The 27,003-nt window shown below is 34.8% G+C and overlaps 1 protein-coding gene and 1 pseudogene across 2 annotated transcripts in view; one reads left to right on the top strand and one right to left on the bottom strand.

Annotated features, from left to right (window-relative positions):
* The window catches only part of ERBB4 (erb-b2 receptor tyrosine kinase 4), a 1,117,451-nt gene that overhangs the window by 192,280 nt on the left and 898,168 nt on the right, over positions 1-27,003 (top strand). The gene's annotated exons all lie outside the window — the stretch shown is intronic.
* On the bottom strand, positions 11,561-12,065 carry LOC133100490 (NADH dehydrogenase [ubiquinone] 1 alpha subcomplex assembly factor 4-like; annotated as a pseudogene).

Raw genomic sequence — 27,003 nt, 5'->3', positions numbered from 1 at the left:
TTGAGTTATTTGTAGTGAGGTGGGTGGATGGACTTAGAGTCTGTTATCTCTAAGTCCATCACTTAGAGTGAAGTAAGTCAGAAAGAGAAAAACAAATACCGTATGCTAACGCATATATATGGAATATGAACCTAGTTGCAGGGCAGGAATAAAGATGTAGACATAGAGAATGGACCTGATGACAGGAGATGGGAGGGCGAAGCTGGGGCGAAATGAGAGTAGCATTGACATACACTACCGAATGTAAAATAGTTGGCTGGTGGGAAGCAGCAGCATAGCACAGGGAGATCGGCTTTGTGCTTTGCGATGACCTACAGGGGTGGGATAGGGAGGATGGGAAGGAGGCTCAAGAGGGAGGGGATATGGGGACATATGTATGCATACGGCTGATTCATTTTGGTGTACAACAGAAACTAACACAGTATTGTGAAGCAGTTATACTCAAGAGCTATTAATAAATAAATAAATAAATAAATAAAAGCACCATATTTCTCTCATTTCTAGTAGGACCTCATTTATCATATTTAGTGTGTTTGAGCACAATTTAAACACACTTTTTAAAATTCATATCACCACTAAGTTATGGGAATTTTAGCTATTTTGGCACTAATAATTTTCTCTTTTTCTCTGGGAATTATAGAATGAGAATTTTTTACACTAGAATTATAGTACAGTATATCCTCTCTCAAAGTCTAAAATGAGCAGATTTTTTATATGATTTCTTTTTTTTAAACAAAAAACATCAAAAACGAGCACAAAACCTCTGAGTTCTAAAAAACTTTCTAAAAAAGTTTGCTATTTCCTCAAATGAAAATAAATTAGGAAATCTTTCCCACAGTTTAGCTGCATTTAAAAAAAAGAACTGAATTCCTTCAGTGAAAGCAATAGAAGGAAAATCTTCTGACCTTGGCCATGTATATAATTATCTTGCAAATGAAGTGGAGCAGTGTGTGACTTTTTTAATGAGACAAAATTTGCATCAAGTTGTAATCTGACTGCTGGTGCACACCACTTGAACCTGACCTTAGGGTTAAACCAGTTCTAGTTAATTTATAAAAATAACACATACCTGTAAGGTTAACCTGGAGTATATGATTTACTAATACTACACTACATTTTAAAACTTTCAACTTAGTTTGTTGCTTTCTTTTAATCTAATGCACTAGAAACATTTTTAAAGGTGATATTTCCATCTTAATTGTCTTTAAAAATTCCAATTTAATACAATAGGCAGAAGGATGGAGTAAGCTTTAGAATGTATGTTTGTTTTCCTTAATGCTCTATATAATTAATCTCGTTACATTGCATGAATTGTCCTCAGTTTCTCCATATGAACATGGAACATACATTTAAATGTACTTTGATCCTGTTAAAATTGAAAAGGGTTATTTTTCTGAATGTCCTTCCATGATTAACTAGATAAATCAATACTTAGAGGAGAGGGACATGAGTCAGTGTTGATACAATGCCTAAACAAAAGGCCAGTTGCTTGAGTTTACACCTGTCAATGAGTTGTGTGGGTATATGTAGAAAAGTATTACGTAAAGAGTTCCCTGATTTAGGATTCAAGATCAGTATGATGTAGTCTGCTCAGGACGGTTCCAGTTTATTCCAATTATCCCAGCATAATTATTTATTTATTTATTTTTAAATTATTTATTTATTTATTTATTTATGGCTGTGTTGGGCCTTCGTTTCTGTGCGAGAGCTTTCTCTAGTTGCGGCCAGCGGGGGCCACTCTTCAGCGTGGTGCGCGGGCCTTTCACTATCGCGGCCTCTCTTGTTGCGGAGCACAGGCTCCAGACGCGCAGGCTCAGTAATAGTGGCTCACGGGCCCAGCTGCTCCGCGGCATGTGGGATCTTCCCAGACCAGGGCTCAAACCCGTGTCTCCTGCACTGGCAGGCAGATTCTCAACCACTGTGCCACCAGGGAAGCCCCCGGCATAATTATTAATTGTGCTCCCTATTTCTCTCAAAAGTGTCTGGTCTGGAAGATAAACTGTAGTCCCTAGAGAAGACATATGAGTTAAGGTCCTTAAGTCCAAGAAGGAATGGTGAAACCTGGGATATTATCAGAACAGTGACAAAGGAACTAATTGTGGATCAGGAGTATATTTGAAAACAGAGCCTTTGGAACAGTGTAAAAGTTTCAATAATGAACAATATCAGGCCTTTAGTAGCAAGGGTGGATTGATGTTGGAACTTTGGTCAGGATTGCTCCTAGGGCAATATTCCTGAAACTTTTCGATTGCACTAGAAATGCAAGAGGTATTTGCTAAAATGTGGATTCTCAGGCCTCACTCCAGACCTATAGAATGAGGCTCTCCTGGGGTAGGCATGGAATTAGCATTTTAAATAATCTTCCTGGTGATACCTAGTCACACTAAAACATTGCAATAGAGATGAGAAAGAGGCCAACAGTTTGAAAAAACAGGTGCCATCTACAATTTTGTGAAGGTGGATTGGTTGAATATAAATTACAAATATACACACACACTTATTAGAATATGAAAGCTGTCCTTTTTAGTCCTGGGTGATTTTAACAATATTTGCATTATATTTTGTAAAATAGGTTATCATATCCTGAGTATAATAGAAAAGTTATGATAGACCAAGAGCAGAGTTTATTCGTTTGCCATATCCTATTATATAAGTGTTTTCTTTTGTAAATGATATAAAGGTAAGAATGCCCTGGGAGAAATGACAACCCAAATGGAAAAAAGAGTAACCCAAGCTATTTGTAGTTCTTCTGAGAGCATTGGACCAGGTCTGATTCTTAAAATATAAATCTTTATACAAATGTATTTGGGGAAAAGAGAATAAATATTCTTACAGTTTTTAAGTTGTGATATGCTGGATGTTAGGCAGTACATTCCATAGAAACTGGGGGAATTTGTTTCCAAGTCAACAGTGACACTTCATGTACTTTAACGTTGCCACTCAAAACGTGGTCCACAACCAACAGTATTGACTTATAAGAAATGCGGAATAACAAGCCTCACCTCAGACCAACTTAATCAGAATCTATATTTTAATAAGATCCTCAAGTCATTCATAGGTGTCTTAAAGTTTGAGAAGCACTGCTCACCAAGGAGAAGTGTCTGACCTGAAGAAAATTTTGCTTGTATTTGTGAAGCCTAACCTCAGTGAACATGGAAAGTTAGGATGAGTTAACTAAAAAGTTATTATTCAAATAATAGCATTTTATTCTAGTCCTGCCATGATTCAGAATACTGGCAAGAACGTCTTTAACAAAAGCAAAAACATCTCACTGGCAGTTCAGGTAGTTCAGAGCAGTGTGGTGCCCTCACAGTAGACTGAAATTTTGTCTGTGATTTTTGGCTATCAAAGTGAAAAAGAAATATATGTCTGTGTCATAAATGACTTTTTAAGATAGTAAGCAAAATTGCATCATTGACATCAAGTGTCTACAAACCAATATTGGTTGAAAGTGCATTTTGTATCTATGAGCTTTCAAGAGATCTTTGGCAGAGTTTTATTCTGGAAGAAAAATATGTAATTCACAAAAGGTGAAATAAAAAATCAAGAAGATTCCGTTAACTCTGAAGGGAAATGGTACATTTATAAGTTTGTCTTCCATCTATAATAGGCTCCTGATATCTAAATGAAAAGAAGGCAGAAATATTATATAAATATTGTAAATTAGAAATCTAGTCAAGTCCTCAATTAAAGGGAAACTGTTGGAAAAGAGGTCACAGATATGCCAAAATCACAGTGAACACAAACTAAGCAAAACATCAAAAAACATGCATTTAGTATAAACGTATTTTTTTTCAAAATTATGTTCATTATTTCAGCAGTTTAGAACAGCATTTCCCAAAGAGTATTCTCTAGAACATTAGTGCTTCCCTATGCTTTGGCAGCTTCCCAAATGCCTGCTTATGAAGGGATTCTTCTGAGCATTCCGTTTGAGAAACACTGCATGCTTTACTCACTTTTCATTGAAAAAATGTTTATGGAGTAAGTTAGAACCTTTTGTATGTTAGGCATTGCATATTAAAAGCTATGAGTAGACTTGAGGTAAGGAGATCCGTTTAATTTTACTCCATCTGGGGGTTTTCAGAACGTTTGCTCTCCTTTCCACCATTGGATCTCATGTTGTTACCGTTCTTCGTGTTTCAAATCTCTGGTTCACGTGTGCCATGATTAATCCTAATCCACAAAAGTCTGAAGGCTCTAATTATGTTGCCTCCTGTGCAACTTTAAGTAATCTTTGCTTGTTTATCCCATATTAATCCATTAAATGGTATTCCTTATGACTGCTATTGATGAAATCAAACCAGAATTCATCTTATCCTGGGTATGGTAAAAAGATTTTTCTTTCCTTTGTTTATTTCTCCTTCACTCTTCTTGAGGAACTTGATAACAGATGCCAAAAAATACCTTCATTTTCTTTTTCAAATTACAAACCATTGGCTTCCTGATTCCATATTGTATTGGAAGTTATATAACTCATTTTCTTTGCTCCAGATAGTCCAGACTTCAGACTTTTGTTGAATTGTAGGCATAATGCTTTTTTCCTTCAAGTGTAGCAATCAACACATATGGTATCTAAAGTTGACTAATAAATTCCAAGCAATAGGCATCTTTGTGTATGTGGATGTTTTTGCTGATTTTTAACAATTTTACTATTTTTTATATTTTATAAATTATTTTTACAGTGATGAATCAGAAAACTTCAAATCCACCTGTCATAACATATCAAGATGATTATTATGGGTTAGAAAAGTACATTTCACTGATGTGCTTATGCCTCCATTTGTGTTTAACCCACATACTACTTGCATAAGTAAAATTAGTAATTGTAATCTGTTCCAAAATGTATTACGTTGACCCTTGAACAATGAGGGGGATGGGGCATCAGAGTCAAAAATCAGAGTATAATTTAGAGTTGGCCCTCTGTATTTACGCTTCCTCCGTATCCATGGTTCCACGTTCACAAATTCAACCAAGTGTAGATGGTGTAGTACCGTAGTATTTACTATTAAAAAGAAATCTGTGTATAAGTGGCCCATTCAGTTCAAACCCATGTTGTTCAAGGGTCAACTGTATTTATAAAAGCCTATCAATTTTATATTGTGAAAAATAATCATATATTATATAATATGGGTTTTAAATTACTCCATGTCTTATTTTGAAGCCTTTTGAATATGTATTATAGTTCCTCTTTATCCAATTTAGAACTTTTACAATTTAGACATAACATCCTACTCCATTGATAGTAATTGATACTTTAAAAAGGATACAGAGGCAAAGGTACCACTATAGACAATATTTAGATTCTATGTCTTACTCAATGACTCTCTTTCAGGATTCAGACATGTAATGGTAAAACTGGTGAGCAATAATTTAAATTAAAACAAAGTATTTTCCTTAAGATATTATTGCATAAGAACTTATCCAAACATAAACCTTGATAAAGTAATCTATTTTTACTTGCTTGATTATGAAATATGAGCACTGAAATGAATGATGTTCCCCAGATGTATTTATATTACCCCCTTGGAATTTATGTTTTTCCAGCCAATAGAGAATGTTGTCATGAATTGAAATAGTCACTTAAATTTCTGTATTTGAATCATGTTTAAATAATCTAAATTTATTGGTATCAGATTTGTAATAAATGAAATATGAATCTTGAGAGATAGCTTGTTCTATTTATCCATTCATTCAGGTAACGTTTATTGAATGTGTACCATATGCCATGCATTGAGTGAGACTGAGACATATACACAAGGCATAGCTTGAGTCAATCATGGAAACAAATAATTATAATGCAAAATGACAAGTGCTAAAATACTTATATTAACTACTACTAGCCATTGCTAAATGACCAATAAGTTCGTTTTAACTAATAATGCCTTGGTGCTATAGGAATAGAAATAATGAGATTTATTTATTTATTGTTCATTCATTTATTCACTTATTCAACAAATAATTATTGAGCACCTACTTTGTGCCAGGCTCTGTCCTTTCTGTGACGATATGTCAGTGAACAAAATTTCAAATATGTCTTCTGCTCTGGGGATTACATTGTAGGGGTATGAAGAAAAATTTCCGGTAAGTATCCTGGGTATTGAAGGATAAGTAGTCATTCAGTAGATAGAGCAAAATATGAGGAAAAGAGAGAATTAAGAGTGGTAAATAATAAATAGAATTGGATTCTAGCTAACTTTATCATAAATTTATTAAGAAAATTTGGAAAAGTTAAATCATCCACGAATCTTTTCATACATGTGCAGTTCTGTAGGTAGCCATATTTTGAGGTTTTTAAAAAGTTATGGATGGAAGAGGGTATAATTTTAAGGGAGTATAATATTAAGCTATTTAAGGAGAACAAACCAGTGTTTATGGGGTGGGGGGGGGTGGGCAAAGTAGGGGAAGGGGATTAAGAAGTACAAACTTCTAGTTATAAAACAAGTCATGGGGATGTAATGTGCAGCATAGGGAATATAGTAAATAATATTGTAATAACTTTGTATGTTGACAGATAGTAATTAGACTTACCATAGTGATCATTTCATAATGTATAAATATATCGGATTACTATGTTGTACATCTGAAAATAATATGATAAGTCAGTTTTACTTCAAAAAATAAATAAATAATTTAAAAACTAATAAATAAAAGGAAGCATCCTCCCTGAAATAAGCCTCCAATCTAGTGTGCTTGTAATTTTAATAGACATGGCAGTGCCACTATCTGAGTAGGAATAGTCCCTTTGGAGCAGTTACTGTAATGGGATTATGTAATATGTCCCTTAACTGACTTAGTCAAGGATAGTTTCTTGTTAGGAATAAAGATGGTGAACCCAGGACCAGTGGTTCCAAAGCTCTGGTCCACAAACAAACTGCATTAAAATGACTGAAGGGGTTAAAAACAACAGCAAAAACAACCACCCATTTGCCATCCCCTAAAACTGGAATCCTGACTAAATAGATGTATGGGTGGGCCTCAGAAGCAATGTATTTTTTTAAAGCTACCCAGATTATGTTATTGTATGGACAAATGTTGGAACTATTACTGAAGGATTTGTTATGACCACCCAGATTCAGGAATTTCAGATTGAATAAGAAATGAATAAGATCATCTACTGGTACTCCAAAATCTAGCAATTAGAACGCATTTTAACCAGATTTTCCCAGGTTATAGCCTGGTGTATGGTAGGTACTAAATTATTTGTTGAATGAATGAGCAAACTTTGAGTATACTTTACTATGATGTACTAAATTTAAGTGTGTGTGTAAGTATACGCATGTGTAGTCTATATTTTAACCACCTAACAGGAATCATCTCTGGGGATTGTTAGAATTTCTTTATCTAAGGAAACTGGAGTCATGATCTCATGCTGATCAGTATCCTATTCTATATCCATTTCTTTCTAGACTTATGTCCTCCTCTTCTTTAGTTGTAGAATCCCTGAGAAGGAAAAAAAAAAAAAAATCACCACCTGCCTTTCAATGGTTTACATAGCTCCAGAGATTTTTGGCAGGGAGAATTCAAATTTCCTTTTGGACCTCATCACAAAGAAACCCAAATAGACATTCTTTTTATTCACCCATTTTTTAACTTTAAATTGTTCCCCTAAGTGTCAAGATCAAAAAGATCACCAATCTTTGGAACTGAGGAGACCATTTGAATTCCAACCCAGAGAAAAATTGAACTCTTTTCATCTTTCTCTGTGTGGATCACAGGAATAATGCCAGAAATCTTAGAAAGGGTCTAAGAATAATAAAATAATAATGAAGGCATTAATGATATTAACTAATTATAGAGTTAAAAAAATAAGACAGATAAGATAAATTTAGAATAAGCTGTATTTGGTTTGAAAGAGCAAAGGCAGAGTGGTGGCATGATTTTTGCCTTCAGGCTTATAGAGGCATATTTTCTGAACAATTTAAATAGTCTCTTCTAAAGAAACAAATTTATGCTTACATTTATTAGTTAATTTGTCTTGAAAATGCCTTAGGTAGTTTAAAACTAATTTATATATGGGTGACCTGAGGCAATAGGATGCATGATGGGGTGGGTCTTCTGGAGCTGTTCTTTAACACAATATAGACTCATTTGTGCTTAAGTATTGCACTGGTGTTTGTCATTAAGTTTAAGACTGTTATTAGTCAAATAAATGCTTCTTTAGCACTAACTGTAGATAAGTCACTATGCAAAAATGGCAAAAAACACATGAAACGTTAATTCCTGTCTTCGAGAAAGTTTATAAATAACAAAAGGAGAGTTGTATTCAAAAATGTATATTTCTCAGAGAGGGTTAAGATATCACCAGTGGTACACACTACTTTGATTTAGTTTAATAAAATTATCTCTAACCACAATATATAATGGGTAGAAGCTCTAGATTGGGATCTGTTATTTACTTTAAAATATTACAATTTTTCCATCTCTCTGGGTGACACTTTTGTAATCTAAAAAATAAAGGAGTAGGAATTGGTTTTCTCTAAGTTGCTTTCTTACTTTAATAGTTTGTCCTATAGCATGTTCATGTTAGTGTGTGTACAGTCTTGGTTTGCAAGATTCCCTTAACTGGAGGATGTCAGCGTTGAGAAATTCTAGGTTCAGCCCACATACGAACTAGTTGTGTGACTGTGGTTGAGTCAATGAAAAGTTGAACCAGTTGCTATACAAGGTCATTTCCAGTTTTAAATAGTCTCATAGGTTAAAGGGATGGAAAGCCTAGGTCATTAGCAAAAACATACAAGCAGACACATATAGGATCCTGCAAAACTAGGGGTACAGGGATTCTTACCCTTTCTCTACTAGGTAGAGAAGAATACACACACCTACGCACACATTTCTGTGCATATGTCTACCATTAGTTATGGCTATAGAGGGCTCATAACCAGAGGCAGCTTATGTGATTAGGTATAAATATGTACATCATTCCCCCCACATTTATTTTCTAATCATAGGGGTTTTCATCAAATCAGGAGGAAAAAAGGAAGAGAGAGAGGGGCAAGATGGAAGCTTGAAGCCTAACTACCTTTCCATCCCTCCTTTCTCCAAACACTATCCACTGCATCATTTCCTTGGAATATGGGGCACCTGATCCTCAGTTTTGACACCATCCCAGCTCAGTGTCAGGGACTAAGCCCCAACCCAGTCTTCAGGAGAAAGCCCCAAACCACTTGCTCCTTGGAGCAACCACTCACAGAGATAGGAAACCTACTGATACAATGGGGGAAAAACAAACAAACATATACTCTGGCTTAAGATCATTCCACATTCAAATATTGTGTCTACCCCTTTCTAGCTGTTGACCCCATGCGAGTTGCTAAACCTTCCCAAGCTTATGTTTCCTCATGTGGAAAAAAGGAAACTGGTAACTGTGTTTAAGATTGTTTTGAGATGGTAGATAACCTTAATACTTCATTAAATACTCTCTCACTACCTAATGATAGATAGATACTATCTCCTAGATAGTAGTTGCTTTTATTATATATCTAAAATTATATATTCACATGGAAAATCAAATGCATAGACTCATTTATTGTTAAGGGCATATTTATGAATACACATGTATATCCATGGTCCTACCCATAAGGGTAATCACATTTGTTATATAAAAATTTACCCAGTAGTTACTCTTCTAGTTCCTAAGAGTATTTGCTCTTCAAGGAGGATCCTTTAGAGACCATCTAATCTAGTGACTTTCAAATTTTATGTTTTAGAGACAGGATTCCGTGGTAGTTATTTAAAAAAAAAAAAAATGTAGCTGGTATAGGGGTTAGCGGCAGAGGAGCTTGTGATTAGGGGAGGTTGAGTGGGTGGATCTCCAGATGACCTCACCCACTTTTCAACCAGCATAACTCCAATCATGTATGTTTAGCTTTAATGTATTTTTTTCTGGAAGTGCTTTTTATTGTTTAAGTCACACCTCCATCACCAAAAGCAACAGAACAACAACAAAAAAACCCCACATAGATTCAGTCCAGCCCCTCATTGGCATATGAGGACTGAACCCAGCAGGCCTTAACTGACTTGTGGAAGGTCACATAATGGTTGTTAGTGGCCAAACCAGAGATTAAAACCACTTTTTCTGCCCTTTGTTTAATTGTTTGGTTTTGGTTTATTTTTTCCTCCCTTTCTCTTCATTTCCTTCACCTAACTCACTTTTTTGAAAAGTTTCTGGGTTGGAACTTCAGAGGTTGATGTATAGGAAACTGAAGGGGTTTTAAATTAAACCAGTTTTAGTGTAATATGTTTCTGTCATATGCTCTAAAAAGTTTACTAAAACATAGGATAAATGTAATGCATTTGTGACTGTAATTTAAAAATTGGTTATTTTGGACAAAAGTCATCAAATGTCATATTCTATCTAGGAAATGCATGAATAAAAATGGCCATAGTCAGCATTAAATATTTTATAAGGAGACAGTTTACAGCTGTATTCAGCTACTGTATTAGAATCTCAAACTAAAAGGAAATTAAACTAATTTTTTACGTAAATGAATTGTTTTCATAAGGAAGCACAAGGGAAATTAAGTGTATAATCATGCCTGAAAGTCAGGATTTTTCCAGGAAGCAAGTTTCTTGTGTGAATTTCTTGAGGTATTTGGGAATATCACCATGAACGCTCCAAATTCCTTCTATTTTACATATCATGATGTGTGATATCCTCAAAGTTTCAGACATCTGAAGTTTTGAAGAATTAGCAGACTTTTCTGAACCCTCTGTTAATGGCGATTATTGTTGTAAACTATTATGACAATGGACTGTATTTTTAAATGATGACCATAACAATATCTCCAGTCTCACATGTTACTCTACAATGTGACCTTATTCTTCACCAACAAGAAGTAAATTCTATTTCCCCTCCTCTTGAATCTAGGAAGGCTGTGACTGCTTTGCCTGATAGACTACACACAAGTAGTAGTGTATGACTTCCAAGGCTGGGTCATAAAACTGATGCAGCTTCCACTGTGTTCACTAAGAGCTTTGAGCCACCATGTTAGAAGTTTGACTATTCTGAGGCCATTGTCTTGTGATATGCTAAGCTACATGGAAAGGCCACGTGAGGCGCCCCTGGTTGGCAGGCAGTCTTATTCTTTGACTCATTCAACCCCAGACTCCAGCCATGTGATTGAAACCATCTTGGACCCACCAGACCATCCTATCTACCAGAAGAGTACCACTGAGTTTCCTCAATGACTAGAGAAGCAAAGGCATGCCCATTTGAGCCCTGCTCAAATTTCTCACCTACAGTATTGTGGCATTAATAAAATGAAAAAGTTGTTTTACACCACTAGTTTTTAGGGTCATTTATTTCACAGTAGTGAAAAACTATTATAGATTTAGTTAACAAGTATCAATTCATTAGGCCCAACTTGGAGATTGAGGGTTGATTAGAGAAGAAACATAATATCTATATCTTTTACTGGTTTGTTTAAAATTTTTTAATTTTTATTTATTTTATTTTAATTTTATTTTTTTAATTTGTATAATTTAATATGCTAAAAATGAGAAAATAAACAGGGTACGGGGACACAGAGTACATTAAGGAAAAGTAATTTCAAGATTCTCTTCATTTTGATTGTATTGCTTTCTTGCCTTCAGGGGGTAAGATTTTTGACTTCAAGAGTTACGAAATATTTAAGAAGAGAATTTACATCTTGCTATTTTCTCAGCAGTCCATGTGTCTGGATAAAGTTTATGATTATTGAGAAGTGTCAGTGCCTCTACAATGGAAACTTTGCCTTTGGGAGTGTTCTTAACATTCATCATGTCAGAGTGATGGTCTTCCGGCAACCTGAATTCCTTTGGCTTCTGACGTTTTCCAGCGTCCTTTACCTGCACAGAAGACACGGGATCTTTGGAATCGACATACACATCTTTTAGTAATGACAGCATTTTGTCATTTTTTCTAGCAATTTCTCCCTTAATTTCTGGATGGCTGCTCATCTGCTCTCCAGGAGGTTCTTGGTGGAGGGGTGCCTGGGAGCGGGGAAGGGCTTCATCCTGCTGATTTCCCATTGCGCCCGGTTCTCTAGGTTGAAATTCCTGATTGCGTGAGTCACCGCAGCCCCCATCTCTTCACAACACGATGCCCGTAAGTTCACACCGCACATGTGGTTAAACACTGGCATGGGCAACCTCCAGGATGCACTGGGCTAAAAAATTGTTTTAAATAATAGCTTTCTTGAGGTATAATGTATATACATACCATAAAACCACCCATTTTAAGTGTACAATACAATGATTTTTAGTAAATTTACTGAGTTGTGTGGAATTAACATCATCTAAAATTAACCCAATTTTAGAACATTCCCTCCCACCCACCCCCAAAAAAAGCCTTACAGAGGAATTTTAGAATATTTTCCCTAAAGAGGTCCCTTGTGCCCAACTGCAGACAGTCAGTCCCTCTTCCTACCCCCAAAGGCACTTAAGTTTAACTTTTTTCTGCCTCTGTAGAACTGATGTTGTGTCTTTGATCTGGTTTTGGACTCCCAGGGAGTTCAAGTCCAGAAGATCAAGCAAAACGTGTGAATCTGGAGCTTCCTTGAATACTGGGTCTGAGTTATTTTCCTGTTAGACTCTGCCTTGTTCTCCAAGAGTCTCTTTAGTTTCTGAGTCCGTAACATAGTTTTTAAGAGCATGAACCTTGGATGGTCTCAGTTCAAATTGTATTTTCAACACATATTAGTTGTGTGTCATTGGACAAGTTACTTAACTTTTCTAATTCATAGTTTACTAATTATAAAACGGGAATGATGTTATCTACCACATGAGGCTATTGTGAAGATCAAAGTAAATAATGTACTTAAAGTACTTAGAATAGTACCCAGCATGGTAATAACAATAATAGTAGCTGTTATTTAATGAGTACTTATCAATTTAGCTGGCACTATACTTTACATGTATTAACTCATTTAATTTTCTCCCAAACTCCATGAATCAAGTGGCATTACTGTTCATAAATGAGAAACTGTGTACCCATGGGCAAATTACTTAATTTCTGCTTTTCTACTAGAAAGTACCAAAGCTATTAACACCCAATGAATAGTTGTTTTATTTAGCATGGGACTTACTAGGAACTTGTTTGAGTCATAGCTATTAGAATTCCCTCATTTCTCTCTTTGGAGTCTTAAAACCTGTGAATTTTTCTGTCTTCTCAGCCAAACATATCCCAACACACACACACACACACACACACACGCACATGCACATGCACACACACACACCACTTCTTTTGGATTCCAAATGTCAATCTTAAACATGGTAGTTTCTTAATAAACACTAACTAAAAGAATGGATGAAAGAACAGATGCATCTGTGTCTTGAGGATGTCTGCAGCCAAGTTTGGGAAGGGGTAAAAATCAAATATCAGATGGCTATAGAGGCTCTGGAGATGTCTTTGGTCATGTAAAACATCATTATTCCAGAGATCCCAAAATATAAAAGTCAGTGTAATCTCAGACATTCTGTCTACTTTAGTGACGCAAGAATGTTTTAAAGAGTTTTTGTGACAACATATGGAAGTACTTTTTTTTTTTTTTAAGTTAAGGAGCCTAATCACTTAATCATTGTAAGCAATTCACCAAATATTTGGTCAGGAGAAAGAAAAACATTTAAATTACTATATCCAATGAGCATATTTTTGATGTGTGTTATAAAACTTGTGTATGCTTGAAGACAAAGGACTTTAGAACCCTCCTTTAACTTTAAAATGTATTATATTTCAGAATGATTTGTCAGATAAAGATAACAGTGATCTTAATACCAATGCAAGATGATAAATATGATTTAAAAGTAAGAATCATAGTATACATACTATGTATACGTAGTTTACATATAAACTTTTGCTTTTTGACCTGGAATATTTTATGGACATATTTCTTCATCAGTATTTGTCATAAAATGCATACAATCAACTACTTTGGATACTAAAAACATCCTAATTTGGGGTCCATAGTCCCTGGATTATATTATCATAGGTAAACCCAGTAAGATATTAACATTTAAAAGCTTTCAGTTCTTCTGTTCTCGTCAAGAGTCTCTCAGAGACTCTTATTTATCACCTTGTATAAGATATACAGGCAGAACTCTTCATCTGGCATGTCATTATTGCCAGATAATTAGGCTGATGAGACCATGGACAAACAATTTTATTTGGAAAATAATAGGGAAAATATTTCTTATAAATATTTGTCAATATCTATCTCCCAAAGAAATGTGTGCTTTTAGTTAGTGATGATACTTTGTTTCACACTTTTATCTCTGTGCTGCATTTTAACTCAGTTTTGGTAACATGGCTTTTGCTTACAACCTCTCCTAAGCAGCTAGTCATAGAACTTTAATACACAGGAATGATAAATTATAAAAACACGTTTGCTGCTAACTCTCTGATAAACTTAGCAACAAAGAAGCAGCTGGTACTTTATTGCCTATAACTTCCTACATATTTCCCCAAAGTTCCAGCTAAACAAGAATACATTTGTGTTTTATTTTCTTCTAATTAAGTTGAAGAGAAAGACAGAGTCAGGGATTGATGGCTTTCAGATTTAAAGCATTTCTGTTATAATTGTCAGGCAATCAATTAACCAATTTCTGAAGGACTTAATCTTTTTTTTTTATTGTTATGTTTCTCATTTCCTTCAGTTTTATCATTCTAAAAGGAAAGGTTTTTTTTTTTTTCCTTCACTTTTCAGAGAGAGAATTCATCAACTATAGGAATGAGCAAGACAAACAGATCAGCGGCAAATTTTAAATATAGTCCATATGAGATTGTTTTCCAGATGTAAAATCTACAAATCTCTTTTTATGAACTATCATTAGATTCATTTACTCTACCAAGAATCACTACAGGTTAAGGGCTCTAAGGGATTAAACAGGAGAAAGTACATTAAGAATGATTAACATGTCTCCTTCCAAAGTGAATAAAGTTTTTAACATGGAATAGCTATTCAAAAATCATTCATTATTTACTTTCAGTAATTTTGGAACTAAATTGGTCTAAGCGCTGCAGATGTTATTATTACATTATTCTAAAGATTGGGGCCTAAGATGGGCTTTTGGTGTGCTAGTACAATTTTGCTTTTCAGATTGGTAGTGGTTACATAGGTGTGGTCACTCTGTGTTTATTCATTAAGCTGTACAATTATTATTTGCATACTTTTCTGGATGAATGTTATTCCAGAACTTCAGAGGGAAAAAGAATTCCTGAGCCATGATTGAATGTTAAAGATTGGACACCTCCTCAAGTTGTCAAAGATCATCTTCCAGAATTTTGTAAAAATGAATGCAATATTCCTCATCCCATCACATGCAAATAACTAATATTACCTCTGAAAACCTGATATAAACATTATTTGCTATTGCTCTTTTAGGAAGAATTCTATACTAATCTCATAGCAAGGAAATAGAGTAAAATTCTAGTTATAGGATTCAGAAAAATGTAAGCAGGATCCACCTACTTTTTTTCCATTCATGTCTTTTAAAACTGTATTCTGGTGTTCATTAATTCACAAAAAAATGTACAATGCCTATTATGTGGCAGACACAGTTCTGTGAATGCAATAATATAATGAATCAAACAAAGGAAAAAAAAAAAAAAACTTCTGCCCTTAAGCTGTTCAAGTTTTTGTTTTAATACTGATGTTAATCACTATGATTGAGTTAAGTGATAAAGCTCTTTGTACATTAGATGTTTGGAGAGTGAGGGCCTGATGGACTAGTCCTGCTTGGTTTAGTCTGAGACATCATCACCAAGCAAATGATATCTGAACTGAGACTTCAAGGATGTGTAAGTAAAGTTTATTATTTGCTATAACAGGAAGTTCAGAGTACGGCAGGTTATTTTTCCGCAGGCTTAACAGTATTATCTGCCATTCACAGTGCTGGCTTCATCTTAGGTCTGGTTACCCTTGTCCTCATGAGACACCTGCCAAAAGCAACTATGGAAGCATACTTCTTTTTCATGTCCAGCAGGAGAGGGAAAAAAGTTACAATTCACTAATTCATTGAGGAGTGTCATACGCTTTTAGGCTTAGGTCATTCTGGCGATTCATATGGGTTAAGGCATACTTAAACATTTCAGAATTTTGTGATGAAGGTAGAAGTAAGGTGTGAGGTATGTGAGGGGTTGACTCCTGACCAGGCAACCAAGAACTTCTACCACAATGGGGATTTTAAACAGGGTAGCCAATGAATAGGCCTAAGAAAGGCAATGGTTTCCTGAAATTTTATTGACATTTAAATAATCTGTGCATATATTCATTTTTCCGGGGAAAGGGAGGAAATCTTTCAGTATATTTTCTATGTGGTACATGACTCTAAAAAATAATTAATGCTCCAAAAAAATGATGCTCAGAATAATCATGATAATCTCTCACAACACTTTTACCTTATAAAAACTGCCTTATTTTATGCTAATGATGTTTCTGGTAGGCTAGCATCGCCTACATTGTCATTATCATCATCATCATCACCAATATCATCATCATCATGCTATACTATTACACTGTGAGTGGTGAAGTGAATTCCCCAAGGCCACACAGCTGATGACTGCTGGGTTTATTAGGAATTCTCACTTACTATTGAATGATTTTTCTTTACGGCTTGCCTTGGTAGAGAGCAGAGAAAGAACAATAAACATAACAGTCTCAACCCATTTCCTACACTACCTTTCCTAATTCAGATGCTTTTTAAAAGACACTATAGCAAAGTTCTTAAAATAGTCTTTGCTTTAACTCTTAGATAAAAATCAGAATTAGAAAAATAATTTTCATCAAAAGCATCTGGATGATGCCTAATTTGGAGAATATAAAAGTATGATTAAAATTATTAAATGAGTAAAAACACAGCACATGGATCTATATGTAATCATTTAGTCAAAAGAGGGCCTTTTGGTGGTGGAATGATTAAAATGCAATAATGAAAGTAAGTAGTTTCTAATATGGAAATATGTAGAAAGCAATTCTTACACTTGTGTTCATTGGATAATTATTTCTAGGCTATAAAAGATTACTCTATCTTAAGTAGAAAAATTAGAATTGTTTATTTTAAATGTGAGTTAACAATCCAATTTTTATTCAATCAAGCAATCAGCTCCCTATTTTTTTTAAAGTACTTATTTCAAGGTTGATATTATTTCTTTTTTCAGCAAGGCAGAATAACATTTAACAGAGATGTTAGCAAGCAGCTCGTTCAGTTTACCACACGTATAGAAAGTGATACCCTTTCTAGTGCTACATGTCCAAGTGTTTGTACTGAATGCTTCCATAATGTCAATAATGATCCACTATTCAAAATTAGATGTAGCCCCAATTTCTCAAATGCTTGAGTGATCATTTTCTTTAGTAATTGAGTTCCTCATAGAATTCCACTGCTTGATTACTTGCTCAGTAATCTAAGCACATTAATTTGAAAAGCTCCATAAGCGTGTGGCCAGGATAATGGCAGTGAAGTAATTGCAAGGAAATCTTTTACCACAGACTTATTTTCATCTAATAAACTCTTTCCTGATGGTTAACCGGCATGCAGTGAATGTGATATGAGTTCTAAAATGTATGTGCATTAATGTATCTGTTGAGGTGGTTAAAGATTTGATATTCTAGAAGGTGCTTAATAAGCACTTTAAAAAGATGTTTTTAAAATAGTGTGTGTGTGTGTGTGTGTGTGTGTGTTAGTTTATTAGGAGATATAGATTTTAAGAGGAAGACAAGGTCACTGAAATTATGCTAGATGCCTTTCCTATGTTGTCACAGGTAATCCTCACATTAACACTGTATAAGAATCTACTATCCCTGTTATGCATATAAGGAAAAGGGAACTCAGATTGGTGAGGTTATTTGCCCAAAGTCACAAGTCTAGACCACAAGTCAGTTCTGCCTGATTCTAAACCAGTCCATTCTTCAGTTCCTGCCTCATCACAAAAGGTTAACTATAATTTTAGAGGTATATTCTAGCACTTTACACTAAGTATAAGGGCTCAAGTTTCAAAGCCCCGAGTTATATTAGATAATGCCTCCTCAATGGAAAGGAGGACCATAAATGTTGAATCTATTCTGGGGCACTTATAAACGAGCATTGTACAAAAATATCATATTATTATATTTACTAGTTTGTTGTATCCTTTAGGTGCCACATATAAGTGATATACAGTATTTATCTTTCTCTGTCTGACATTTCAATTAACATAATGCCCTCCAGTAGGGAGAGGGAAGAGGGGAAGGGTAATATAGGGGAAGGGGATTAAGAGGTACAAACTGTTAGGTATAAAATAATCTACAAAACCGATAGCTAGTGGGAAGCAGCCGCATAGGACAGGGAGATCAGCTCGGTGCTTTGTGACCACCTAGAGCTGTGGGATAGGGAGGGTGGGAGGGAGGGAGATGCAAGAGGGAAGAGATATGGGGATATATGTATATGTATAGCTGATTCACTTTGTTATAAAGCAGAAACTAACACACCATTTTAAAGCAATTATACTCCAATAAAGATGTTAAAAAAAAAAAAGCTGCAAGGATATATTGTACAACACAGGGAATATAGTCAATGTTTTATAATAACTACAAATGGAGTATAACCTTTAAAAACTGTGAATCACTATATTGTAACCTATAAGTTGTATAATATTGTACATCGAATATACTTCAATAAAAAATTGCATTATATTTCAACTGTCAACCACAAGAAGGCAGAACTCCATATTTGTATCTATTTTTATAACAAGTACAAAGTCAGCTGACTATAAGCATTTTAGAGAAGTGATGAAGAATAGATTTCTTGGTTGGTATTCTATGAATGATACCACCAACAAATCTAATTCACTGTGAATAATTCCAAAGGCATTTCTAATACCTAATTATGCTTGAAAGATCCTGAAATTTAAGCCGAGCAGTTAGCCAGAACACAACTTTTGTTGTTTTTATTCTAAATTCTGTCCTATAAGCAGTTCAGTACCTTAAATTTCATTAGATTCTGATTAAGTGAAGTCCTTATCAACTTCTATAGAAACAGATTTATTTGGTAGGCATTTGCTTGACTTTATTACCTTAATTTGTAGCTCCTCGATTAATCTATTAATTAATTTAGTGGCTGTTTACTTCAAACACAAGGCCTTAATATGTCAAATCATACAATAGTAAAACAAAACATTGTGATAAAATAGCACATGCATAGTATCAATAAAAGAGCACATGTTTGTAGTAGCCCACAGACTTTATGAAACGTGGATTACCGTATCAGTCTATATTATATTCTAATTATCTCATATTAAAATTCTATAATGAGAATTTTTGATATAGCTTCTGGTAACAGGGCCTATTGCTGCCTTTCATATCTGGGTTTAAAAAATACAAATACAAATACAAAAAAAACCAAAATGAGTTTTTCATTTTATTTTGTTTTGTTACGGAGCAAGATTTTGGAGATAATAACAATAATTATTATTATTATTATAGTAATGTATTGGCACTGCACTGTACAATTTTCACATCACTTTATGGTAATCATTGTATTTGATTCCCACAACAGCACAGGTTATATAGGGCAGGTAATCGTCATCTACCTGTGACTAAAAAGGAACCCCCAGCCCCCCACCCCTGCCCAGGGCTGGCAAAAGGTCGAAGAGAAAAAAGAATCAGGCCTAAGAAGGATAATGACTTCTTTGCTTGTTTTTAACCCTGGTTTTCTGTGTCCCAATAATTGTCTCCTTGGTAGAATTCTCAAACCTTTTCTCTATTCTCTCTCCTATCCCCAAAGACTCTTACCCTTTCTTCCCCTCAAGCTCGTGGGACTCAGGATATAATAGCCTAAATCTTGTTTTCTCTGACATGTAGATACATTTTCCTTTAGTCCTTTCCATGCAAAAATCCTACTGTTAAAAATTATTTTACTTTTTCCTTGCCTGTGCAGCTTTAAGAACAAATGAGGTGAGGGACTGGAGAATCGAGTATGTTTTCGCTAACTGCCCTATTTCTTATTGGTTCACTATTACTAAGGGTGGGAAAAAAACTGCATTTTATTCCCCTGAGACAGTAGGTAAGGAATTTGGTAGGCTAATTCCTGACAGCCAAAGGAGAAAAAGAGAAAAGAGAAAGAAAGAAATGTGTGACTGGGAAATCTGCCAGGCAGATTTACCCAATCAGGAGATACCAGGCTTTCTTCATCCCACACAGCTGAATCCTAATCCCTAACTGCCCCCCTCACCTCAGTATACAACTCCATCACTTTCACTTGCTCAGACCAGCTCATTCATGCAGCTTGCTCATGCAGCTCATTCAGCTGCATTTTTAGGATGCAGAAACAACAGCTTTGGGGCTGTATTGGAGGCAAATCCCAATGCACCTGTCTAAACGGGACATTGAGGATGCTGGGAATCCTAAACAGATCTTGAGAAGGTGAGAATATATGGTGTTCTGGCCCTTAGCTTTGCAACTCCAAATGAATTTATCCTGGTCACGTAGTTCTTTAGTGTTCTTACAGACAAGTATGTGTTGAATGTTGTGGCTTGAGGAAAGGACTGGCATTGTTTACATAAAGAGATAAATTCTAACTTACTGTTTATTGACTTGGAAATCAATCTTTGGAAGAAAACAGGAGGCATATTACTTGAGCAGTAACTTATAGACGTTTGAGCTTCAGTCTTCTCGATCATAAACTGAAAGTATTGGATAAAATGTACTTATGTGCTTCGAGTTTAAAATTCACAGCTTCTTGTGACAAGTAACATACCACTTATGCTAAGTCGTTTCACCATTGGCCATGTTATATTAAGTTATAGCTAGATTCAATTTTTACATGGATTTAAGTGCTTGCGATTGCTACAGAGATCTCTTTAAGAAAGGTTGCATTTTAAACTTGCTTCGAAATTTTGAGAAAGCTGGGCAAGTACTTATTTTAAATTAAACAAGATGAACCACAAAGCAAGACGAAAAACAAACACAAAAATGACAGTGACAGTGATAAAAAAAAAACCAAACAAGCCAGAACAAATGAAAGGTGAATTGAAGCTCCAGGGAATGTTTAATGTGGAAGGTACCTGAAGAGGAGGAAGTCTCTTGCTTTGTTACTATTAATCATTTGAAGGCTCTGATGTATGAAAAATGAAACAGATTTGTGTTTGGTTAAGCAGAAGTGAAACTAACAGGTAGAAATTATTACAAGTAGCTAGATTTTTGACCCTAAAAGAGGAAGAAGTTTCTAGCAGTTAGACTTGTCCCGCAAAATAAACTTCCTGGAGCGGTAGTGAGTTTAACACCTGAGGTACTGGAGGTAACAGACATCACAGTGACATTACAGCTAGAATCATTGCATTTGGATAAGTCTGAAACGTCTATAATCCCATGACCCTGAGGCGAAGAGAACACTGAAGCATTACAGGGATTCGTTTCCTTGGCTTGGCTTAGCCTTGGCATGTGGCAAAATGCCAGCACCTAGCAAAGCTGTGAGTATTTTTACTTCAGCTTTCTCCTTCTCCATTCTATACTGTTGTGGGTAAGAGGCCCAGAAGTTTCAGCTTCCAGAGAGGAATATCCTGGCAACACTTACATGATTTAAAAAAAAAAAAGCCTTTTAAGTAGAACCTTAAAAAACACGTTTCTGTTCAGTAGATTTACTTATTATAATGTAATACCAGTCTACTTGTGTTTAAGGCAACTCTTTTCAACTCCAATCAACTAAGTTAGTTTCAGTTTTCCCACAAACCAAACAACAACTATTGTCTTGTACCAGCCTGTCAAAATGTTCTAGGTAAAATCAAATTTACAGGAAAGATATCTTGTTACATATCGTTTTTCTACCCTTTCTGAATTTTTGTGGTCTTTTTTCTGTCTCTTTTTATAGAGACTAACTCAATTTATTTCTTACAACATTTATTTTCAGAAAAGAAATAACTAACTCAAAATAATCCCTTTGAGGAGGAAAAAAAATCAAATTCGTAAACAATAGACTAGGGAGAAGTTCTTTCCTCATTATGCTATTTCCACATTATGCTATTAATTTTGCAAAACAAGCAAATGAAAGAAATGCCTGATTACAACAGTAATTATATCAGAGAAATTTAAATACCCTCAATTTTAAAATGCAGCCTAAACTGAACAGGTTTGTTGGTAGGCTGTTGAATACTTTAAGCATAAAGACTTTTTTTCATGTAGACCTGTATTTGAGTGCCGCCTGTACCATTTACTAGTTGCGTGATTTTGGACAACTTATGTACTCCCTCTGAGCCTCAGTTTACTGAATTTGTGAATTAGGAATAATAAAAATACCTACTTCAAAGGATTTAATGATAATACAAATAAAAGACTTAGCCTAGGGATACCTGGATCAAGTTTAAGGATTCATTGAAAGTTGGTCATTATTTTAATTAACTTGAGGAGGGTAAAGCCCATAGTTTTACTAACATCTCTTTCTTGGATAGCTCCTTGTATGTGGACTTTGAAAGATAAGTGGGGAACATTATTTTAAAATGATATTGTGGCTTATGTTTGTTAAAGCTCTTTTTTTTTTTATGAGTTACCTTATTCAAGGGTTTTTTATTTTCCTTGTAGAGAAGCACAGAAGGAGACTAAACAGAAAAAAAAAAAATGAAAAGGATGTTGGAAAAGCCCAACTGCCTTTTAAATATTTTTGATTCCTGTTCACCGGAGATTTTAAAGGAAAATAGGGCAGAGTGGGGCAGTGAATATAGTCATTAATAAGATAGATACCGGTCAGTATAGAGTAAATATGTGGATCTGTGGGTTATGGAAGACTGAACCCTTGTGAGGAACAATACACAATACAATTTAAGAAAAAGTACACTTTTTTTTTTAAATTTGTGATTCAGTCATGATTTTAATTCAAAATTTTTAAAAAATCTTTTCTTTTTTCTTTAAATAGGGTTGATGATGATCTGAAGATACAGAATTCCATGTAGCATGTTCCCATGCTAGCAAAAAGTGAATTTACTAGAATTTTGGGTCCTTTAACACTAATCAGTCTTTAAAATACTAAGTTCTGACATAGAAAATGAAAACATTTTTTTCATGGTCAAGAATGTTGAGTAGGATCAAGAAGGACTAAGTTCTAGTCCTGGTCTTACTGCTTTATATCTGTGTGCTTTGAGACATGACATTTACATTTTAGATCTCATTTCCCTCATCTGTAAAACATGAGCCTGGACTGGATACGCTCTTGAACTTCTTTTCATTTAGAAATGTCTACCATTCTAAGAATTCTTTGAAATTATATTTTTAAGGCTAGATACATATTTTTGCCATATACTATGGTACAAAAAAGGACTAATTTCTCAAAATGTATTTTAAGGACCACTTGAATTAAAATCACCTGAGCTGATTGTTAGGCATACTGATTTGGGAGTAATAACCTCAGTCCCAAAGCATCATTCTTGAACGTGGTGTCTACAATCTGTGTTTTTAACAAGCTGTTCAAACAACCCATATTCCAGGTGGCTGTTAAAATGTGAGAACAATTATTTTAGAATTAAATATCAAATACGGTTTTTGATCAGTGTAATATCTTTAGGTAAGAGTTTTTAATTTATCACAAAGCTGTTTTATTCTGCTACTTGAAGATTCTGAAAAGAAAATAATGAGAATAGGGAATTTCTAATAGCTTTTTTAATCTATGTTTTTGACTGTGTTGAGTTATCCACTGGGGAAAAGCAGTTAATAAAAACAAATGTAAGTAAGTGACTGAAATATTATTTTAGTACATTAAAATACTTATAAAATGTGAATTGGAACATAGAAAAACTTTCTCAGGCACTTAATAATTACTTTAAAAAATGTAAAATGCACTAACTCTAGATTTTTGAAAATATTGAATAAAGAACATACTATAAATGGGTAAGGGAACAAAAACACTCTAGATTTTAATCTAATTATCTTCAGTATAGCTGCTCCCAAATAACGTCCTCAAACCTGTAGCTGAGTCAAATAGATTAATGATAAAAAAATAATTTATTCACAAACTACTAAAATAAGCAAGTAGTTTTTTAAAATAAACAGCTTTATTGAGATATAATTTCATACCATAAATGCATCCACTTAAAGTAAGTGTTTTTTAATCACTTAAAAGTCTTTCTATTTTTAAGAAGATGCTTGCTCAGCTACTAGTCTCTCAGCTGACACCATACATTCCAAACAAGCAATTTCACTGGGCATTTTATTGACAAACCACTTTTATAAGAATGCCAGGGGCTATCTGGGTGCAATTCTGTAGAAGAGTGATTTTGAACGTTCACTGGGTCATTCAGGATTCTAAAGTAAATTCACCTGAAAGCTTATTTAGTGTGAATGAGAGTTGCCATGCAGCTTGATGAATGTGAAGCTGAAGAAGATTGATGATAGAAAAGGGGCATGGGGGTGGACTTCAGATGGACTTGCTGCAAGGGCATAGCCATCAGATTTGATTAAGGACTAATTTGCAGGATTAGTCCTTGCATCTCTTTGATGCTAGATTATCAAGTGGTTCCTACCTCCCCAAAAGGAAGTTTAAGTTTCCGTAGAGTCCAAAAAAGCACCCTTATAGTGTGTGTGTGTGCATGTGTGTGTGTGTGTTTGAGATTCTTACAGTGCATCATTCTACACTAGGTAACAGAAAAAAAAAGTCAATAAAGTTTCTTTTATTTATGAGGATACTATTGGGATAAAAATAATAAAAGGTACAAAGGAAAGAAGATGGTTTGTGATAGTTTCTTCAAGGAATAATTGTCATTTAAATCTATAGATTTGTTATACATTCTTCTGGTCAGTAGCTCACATAATTTCTTGGAACTTTTTTTTTTAATTTGTACTAGTAGGAATCAATATTTGGCTTCTTACTTCCTCGTCTAATTAATATTTGGAGATGCATTTATTAAAAGATTAAGATGGATGTCATGATGCAACTGCTCTGTTAAGTCTTTGTGAGTGACTGTAAGTTTATATTTAGCTCCATATTGTACATGTGTCCTCTGTGAATTCAATTATTGCCTTTAGAAAATAATTAGCTCTATGTAATGTCAGGAATTTTTTGTATTGTATAATATGTTTCTCTCCTTTGGCATCAAGGTTCAAAACAGAGAATCCATGTATCAACAAAATATCTGAAATCTGACCATTGTATTTGGTACTAAGGAAAACTGAGTATCACTGTGTGTGAGCTGGCAAAGCGGAACAGACCATTTGGAACATCAAAACAACTGTGGTTTCTACCCAGACATGGGAGGATGTTTGCATAACTCTGGAAAAAGTTTCAGACACCATGGCTGTAACAACAGACTCTTTAGAATTCTTTCATGATATTATTTATTTTGCCAACATAGAATCTATAACAAATCAAAGCTATGTGTTGCAATATCCTGTTTTTAAAGTAATTTTTAAGAAAGTTAGTAGAAGTGAGAAGTAATAATTGTATGTGTGATGTATGTGTGTCTGTGTGTATTTGTGTGTGTCTGTGTGTCTGTGCATACCTGTGTGTATCTTACCTAGAAACTTAGAAGCTACCTGTTGGGTTCCCATTCTTAAATTGCTAATCTTTCTGAGACTAATCTAATTAAGAGAAACCAAATTTCTAACCCAGATACTCAAAATGATGTAAGACTTGCTATTTGTTATTTCTTGAGTTATTTTCTCCCAAAATGAATATGCAAATTGAGAAGATGAGAGGAGTGTAATGATATTATGTTCTTTTTTATTCTTGCAGTCTTATGTGCAACGATAGTAAAGTAGGATCAAATATTAAAAGAACTACAGGCTTGTAATTAATAAGCATTTTCTACAATTCTTGCCTATTATTCTTAGAATTTATTTTATTTTGGTGTGTAATGTATAATGTGTACTGTGTAATGGTCAAAGCTCCTGTTTTTTTCATGACTTGAGAAATATCAAAGTACCCAAAGGTACCTCAAACCATGACCAGACTATTTTTTTTAAGACAAAATAAATTAGTTTAAATTCTCCCACAGAAGCAACTGACAAAGGATTAATCTCCAAAACATACAAGCAACTCATGCAGCTCAATATCAAAAAAACAAACAACTCAATCCAAAAATGGGCAGAAGACCTAAATAGACATTTCTCCAAAGAAGATATACAGATTGCTAACAAACACATGAAAGAATGCTCAACATCATTAATCATTAGAGAAATTCAAATCAAAACTACAATGAGATATCATCTCACACCCATCAGAATGGCCATCATCAAAAAATCTACAAACAATAAATGCTGGAGAGGGTGTGGAGAAAAGGGAACCCTCTTGCACCATTGGTGGGAATGTAAATTGATACAGCCACTACGGAGAACAGTGTGGAGGTTCCTTAAAAAACTAAAAATAGAACTACCATATGACCCAGCAGTCCCACTACTGGGCATATACCCTGAGAAAACCATAATTCAAAAAGAGTCATGTACCAAAATGTTCATTGCAGCTCTATTTACAATAGCCAGGACATGGAAGCAACCTAAGTGTCCATCAACAGATGAACGGATAACGAAGATGTGGCACATATATACAATGGAATATTACTCAGCCATAAAAAGGAACGAAACTGAGTTATTTGTAGTGAGGTGGATGGACCTAGAGACTGTCATACAGAGTGAAGTAAGTCAGAAAGAGAAAAATAAATACCGTATGCTAACACATATATATGGAATCTAAAAAAAAAAAGAAAAAAAAATGGTCAGAAGAACCTAGGGGCAAGACGGGAATAAAGAGGCAGACCTACTAGAGAATGGACTTGAGGATACGGGGAGGGGGAAGGGTAAGCTGGGACAAAGTAAGACAGTGGCATGGACATATATACACTACCAAATGTAAAATAGATAGCTAGTGGGAAGCAGCGCAAAGCACGGGGAGATCAGCTCGGTGCTTTGTGACCACCTAGAGGGGTGGGATAGGGAGGGTGGGAGGGAGGGAGATGCAAGAGGGAAGAGAGATGGGGACATATGTATATGTATAACTGATTCACTTTGCTGTAAAGCAGAAACTAACACACCATTGTAAAGCAATTATACTTCAATAAAGATGTTATAAAAA

The sequence above is a fragment of the Eubalaena glacialis genome, chromosome 1, assembly GCF_028564815.1.
Source record: "Eubalaena glacialis isolate mEubGla1 chromosome 1, mEubGla1.1.hap2.+ XY, whole genome shotgun sequence".
NCBI lineage: Eukaryota > Metazoa > Chordata > Mammalia > Artiodactyla > Balaenidae > Eubalaena > Eubalaena glacialis.
This window is presented reverse-complemented; position numbering and strand designations above follow the sequence as displayed.